We start from the raw sequence: 6,338 nt of genomic DNA, 5'->3' as shown, positions 1-6,338 counted from the left end.
GTCTGAGGAGTGACGATTGAGGATTGAGGATTGAGGACTGAGAGTTGAGGATTGATGATTCAAGATTGAGTATTGAGGATTGTAGAATGAGGATTGAGGATTGAGGATTGAGGATTGAGGATTGAGGATTGAAGATTTAGTATTGAGGATTGAAGATAGAGGATTGAGAATTGAGGATTGAGGATTGAGGATTGAAGATTGAGGATTGAGTGTTGAGGATTGTAGAATGAGGATTGAGGATTGAGTATTGAAGATTAAGGATTGATGATTGAGGAATGAGGATTGAGGATTGAGGATTGAGGACTGAGGATTGAGGATTGAAGATTGATGATTGAGAATTGGGTATTGAGGATTGAAGAATGAGGATTGAGGATTGAGGATTGAGGATTGAGGATTGAGGATTGAGGATTGAGGATTGAGGATTGAGGATTGAGTATTGAAGATTGAGTATTGATGACTGAGGATTGAGGATTGAGGATTGAGGATTGAGGATTGAGGATTGAAAATTGAGTATCGGGGACTCAAGATTGAGGATTGAGGATTGAGGATTGAGGATTGAGGATGGGGGCTGACGGTTGAGGATTGAGGTTTGAGGACTGAGGACTGAGGATAGAGCATTGAGAAATGAGGATTGAGGATTGATGATTGCAGATTGAGTATTGGGTATTGAGGATTGAAGAATGAGGATTGAGGATTGCGGTTTGAGGATTGAGGATTGAGGATTGAGGATTGAGGATTGAAGGTTGAGGATTGGGTATTGAGGATTGAAGACTGAGGATTGAGGATTGAGGGTTGAGGATTGAAGATTGAGTATTGAGGATTGAAGATTGAGGATTGAGGATTGAGGATTGAGGATTGAGGATTGAAGATTAAGTTTTGAGGATTGAAGATTGAGGATTGAGTATTGAGGATTGAGGATTGAGGATTGAGGATGAGGATTGAGTATTGAAGATTGAGGATTGATGATTGAGGATTGAGGATTGAGGATTGAGGATTGAGGGTTATGGATGGAGGACGAGGACTGAGGGTTGAATATTGATGTTTGAGGTCTGATGGTTAAGGATTGAGGATTGAGAATTGAGGATTGAGGGTTGAGGATTGAAGATTGAGGATTGAGTATCTAGGATTGGAGATTGATTATTGAGGATGAAGGTTGAGAATTGAGGATTGAGGATTGAGAATTGAGAATTGAGGATGAGGACTAAGGGTTGAGGATTGAGGGTTGTGAAATGAGGATTGGGGATTGAGGATTGAGGATTGAGGATTGAGGATTGAGGATTGAGGATTGAGCATTGAAGATTGAGTATTGATCACTGAGGATTGAGGATTGAGGATTGAGGTTTGAGGATTGAGGATTGAAGATTGAATGTTGAGGATTGAATATTCAGGATTGAGGATTGGCGATTGAGGATGGAGGATGAGGGCTGAGGGTTGAGGATTGAGGTTTCAGTATTGAATCCTGAGAATTCAGGATATTCTATTGAGTATCGAGAATTGAGGATTGATGGTTAGTATTGAGGATTGAGGATTGAGTGTTGAAGATTGAGGATTAATGATTGAAGATTGATGATTGGGGATTGAGGATTGAGGAATGAGTATTGAAGATTGAGGATTGGTGACTGAGGATTTAGGATTGAGGATTAGGGATTGAGGATTGAGCATTGAGGTTAGAGGACTGAGTGTTGAGGACTGAGGATTGAGGATTGAGGATTGATAATGAGGGCTGAGGGTTGAGGATTGAGGTTTGAGGACTGAGGACTGAGGATTGAGGATTGAGAATTGAGGATTTAGGATTGATGATTGAAGATTGAGGATTGGGTATTGAGGATTGAAGAATGAGGATTGAGGATTGCGGTTTGAGGATTGAGGATTGAGGATTGAGGATTGAGTATTGAAGATTGAGGATTGATGATTGAGGATTGAGGATTGAGGATTGAGGGTTGAAGATTGAATATTGATGACTGAATATTGAGGACTGAGGATTGAGGGTTATGTATGGAGGACGAGGACCGAGGGTTGAATATTGATGTTTGAGGTCTGATGGTTAAGGATTGAGGATTGAGAATTGAGGATTGAGGATTGAGGATTGAAGATTGAGGATTGGGTATTGAGGATTGAAGAATGAGGATTGAGGATTGAGGTTTGAGGATTGAGGATTGAGGATTGAGGATTGAGGATTGAGGATTGAGGATTGAGGACTGAGGCTTGAGGATTGAGGATTGAGCATTGAGGATTGAAGATTGAGGATTGGGTATTGAGGTTTCAAGAATGAGGATTGAGGATTGAGGATTGAGGATTGAGGATTGAGGATTGAGGATTGGGTATTGAAGATTGAGTATTGATCACTGAGGATTGAGGATTGAGGATTGAGGTTTGAGGATTGAGGATTGAAGATTGAATGTTGAGGATTGAATATTCAGGATTGAGGATTGGCGATTGAGGATGGAGGATGAGGGCTGAGGGTTGAGGATTGAGGTTTCAGTATTGAATCCCGAGAATTCAGGATATTCTATTGAGTATCGAGAATTGAGGATTGATGGTTAGTATTGAGGATTGAGGATTGAGGATTGAGTGTTGAAGATTGAGGATTGATGATTGAAGATTGATGATCGGGGATTGAGGATTGAGGATTGAGTGTTGAAGATTGAGGATTGATGATTGAAGATTGATGATTGGGGATTGAGGATTGAGGAATTAGTATTGAAGATTGAGGATTGGTGATTGAGGATTTAGGATTGAGGATTAGGGATTGAGGATTGAGCATTGAGGTTAGAGGACTGAGTGCTGAGGACTGAGGATTGAGGATTGAGGATTGATAATGAGGGCTGAGGGTTGAGGATTGAGGTTTGAGGACTGAGGACTGAGGATTGAGGATTGAGAATTGAGGATTTAGGATTGAGGATTGAAGATTGAGGATTGGGTATTGAGGGTTGAAGAATGAGTATTGAGGATTGAGGATTGAGGATTGAGGATTGAGGATTGAAGGTTGAGTGTTGGGTATTGAGGATTGAAGACTGAGGATTGAGGATTGAGGGTTGAGGATTGAAGATTGAGTATAGAGGATTGAAGATTGAGGATTGAGGATTGAGGATTGAGGATTGAGGATTGAAGATTGAGTTTTGAGGATTGAAGATTGAGGATTGAGTATTGGGGATTGAGGATTGAGGATTGAGGATGAGGATTGAGTATTGAAGATTGAGGATTGATGATTGAGGATTGAGGATTGAGGATTGAGGATTGAAGATTGAATATTGATGATTGAATATTGAGGACTGAGGATTGAGGGTTATGTATGGAGGACGAGGACTGAGGGTTGAATATTGATGTTTGAGGTCTGATGGTTAAGGATTGAGGATTGGGAATTGAGGATTGAGGATTGAGGATTGAAGATTGAGGATTGGGTATTGAGGATTGAAGAATGAGGATTGAGGATTGAGGTTTGAGGATTGAGGATTGAGGACTGAGAATTGAGGATTGAGGATTGAGGATTGAGGATTGAGTATTGAAGATTGAGGGTTGATGATTGAGGATTGAGGATTGAGGATTGAAGATTGAATATTGATGATTGAATATTGAGGACTGAGGATTGAGGGTTGTTTATTGAGGACGAGGACTGAAGGTTGAATATTGATGTTTGATGTCTGAGGGTTAAGGATTGAGGATTGAGGATTGAGGATTGAGGATTGAGGATGAGGGCTGAGGGTTGAGGATTGAGGTTTGAGGATTGAAGATTGAGTATTGAGGATTGAAGATTGAGGATTGAAGATTGAGGATTGGGTATTGAGGTTTGAAGAATGAGGATTGAGGATTGAGGATTGAGGATTGAGGATTGAGGATCTAGGATTGGAGATTGATTACTGAGGATTGAGTACTGAGGATTGAGGGTTGAGGATTGAGGATTGAAGATTGAGTATTGAGGACTGAAGATTGACGATTGAGGATTAAGGATTGAGGATTGAGAATTGAGAATTGAGGATGAGGACTAAGGGTTGATGATTGAGGTTTGAGAAATGAGGATTGGGGATTGAGGATTGAGGATTGAGGATTGAGGATTGAGGATTAAGGATTGAGTATTGAAGATTGAGTATTGATCACTGAGGATTGAGGATTGAGGATTGAGGTTTGAGGATTGAGGATTGAAGATTGAATGTTGAGGATTGAAGATTCAGGATTGAGGATTGGCGATTGAGGATGGAGGATGAGGGCTGAGGGTTGAGGATTGAGGTTTCAGTATTGAATCCTGAGAATTCAGGGTATTCTATTGAGTATCGAGAATTGAGGATTGATAGTTAGTATTGTGGATTGAGGATTGAGGATTGAGGATTGAAGATTCAGTATTGAGGATTGAAGATTGGGAATTGAGGATTGAGGATTGAGGATTGAAGATTCAGTATTGAGGATTGAAGATTGGGAATTGAGGATTGAGGACTGAACATTGAGGACTGAGTGTTGAGTGTTGAGTGATGAGAATTGATTTTTGTGGATAGCGGTTTGAATATTGCAGATTGAGTATTGAGTATTGAAAACTTTGAATTGAGGATATTCTATTGAGGATTGAGGATTGACAACAGATTGTTGAGGACTGAGGTCTGAAGATTGCGGATTCAGGATTGAGGACTCAGAGTTGAGGTTTGAGGACCAAGGATTGAGGATTGAAGATTGAGTATTGAGGATTGAGGATTGAGGATTGAAGATCGAGGATTGAGGATTGAGGATGGGGGCTGTCGGTTGAGGATTGAGGTTCGAGGACTGAGGACTGAGGATAGAGCATTGAGAAATGAGGATTGAGGATTGAGGATTGAAGATTGAGTTTTGGGTATTGAGGATTGAAGAATGAGGATTGAGGATTGAGGTTTGAGGATTGAGGATTGAAGATTGAGCATTGAGGATTGAAGACTGACGATTGAGGATTGAGGATTGAGGATTGAAGATTGAGTATTGAGGATTGAAGATTGAGGATTGAGGATTGAGGATTGAGGATTGAGGATTGAAGATTGAGTTTTGAGGATTGAAGATTGAGGATTGAGTATTGAGGATTGAGAATTGAGGATTGAGGATGAGGATTGAGTATTGAAGATTGAGGATTGATGATTGAGGATTGAGGATTGAGGATTGAAGATTGAATATTGATGATTGAATATTGAGGACTGAGGATTGAGGGTTGTGTATGGAGGACGAGGACTGAGGGTTGAATATTGATGTTTGAGTTCTGATGGTTAAGGATTGAGGATTGAGAATTGAGGATTGAGGATTGAGGATTGAAGATTGAGGATTGGGTATTGAGGATTGAAGAACGAGGATTGAGAATTGAGGATGAGGACTGAGGGTTGAGGATTGAGGTTTGAGAAATGAGGATTGAGGATAGAGGATTGAAGATTGAGGATTGGGTATTGAGGATTGAAGAATGAGGATTGAGGATTGAGGATTGAGGATTGAGGATTGAGGATTGAGGATTGAAGGTTGAGGATTGGGTATTGAGGATTGAAGACTGAGGATTGAGGATTGAGGATTGAGGATTGAAGATTGAGTATTGAGGATTGAAGATTGAGGATTGAGGATTGAGGATTGAGGATTGAGGATTGAAGATTGAATTTTGAGGATTGAAGATTGAGGATTGAGTATTGGGGATTGAGGATTGAGGATTGAGGATGAGGATTGAGTATTGAAGATTGAGGATTGATGATTGAGGATTGAGGATTGAGGATTGAGGATTGAGTATTGAAGATTGAGGATTGATGATTGAGGATTGAGGATTGAAGATTGAATATTGATGATAGAATATTGAGGACTGAGGATTGAGGTTTGTGTATTGAGGACGAGGACTGAGGGTTGAATATTGATGTTTTAGGTCTGAGGGTTAAGGATTGAGGATTGAGAATTGAGGATTGAGGATTGAGGATTGAAGATTGAGGATTGGGTATTGAGGATTGAAGAATGAGGATTGAGGATTGAGGTTTGAGGATTGAGGATTGAAGATTGAGTATTGAGGATTGAAGACTGACGATTGAGGATAGAGGATTGAGGACTGAGGATTGAGGATTGAAGATTGATGATTGAGGATTGGGTATTGAGGATTGAAGAATGAGGATTGAGGATTGAGGATTGAGGATTGATTGTTGAGGATTGAAGATTGAGTATTGAGGATAGAAGACTGACGATTGAGGATTGAGGATTGAGTATTGAAGATTAAGGATTGATGATTGAAGAATGAGGATTGAGGATTGAGGATTGAGGATTGAGTGTTGAAGATTGAGGATTGAGGATTGATGATTGAGGACTGAGGATTGAGGATTGGGGATTGAGGATTGAGGATTGAGGTTTGAGGACTGAGGGCTGAG

Source organism: Calliopsis andreniformis, unplaced genomic scaffold, assembly GCF_051401765.1.
Source record: "Calliopsis andreniformis isolate RMS-2024a unplaced genomic scaffold, iyCalAndr_principal scaffold0035, whole genome shotgun sequence".
In the NCBI taxonomy this organism is placed as follows: domain Eukaryota; kingdom Metazoa; phylum Arthropoda; class Insecta; order Hymenoptera; family Andrenidae; genus Calliopsis; species Calliopsis andreniformis.
Note: the sequence above shows the minus strand (reverse complement) of the source record.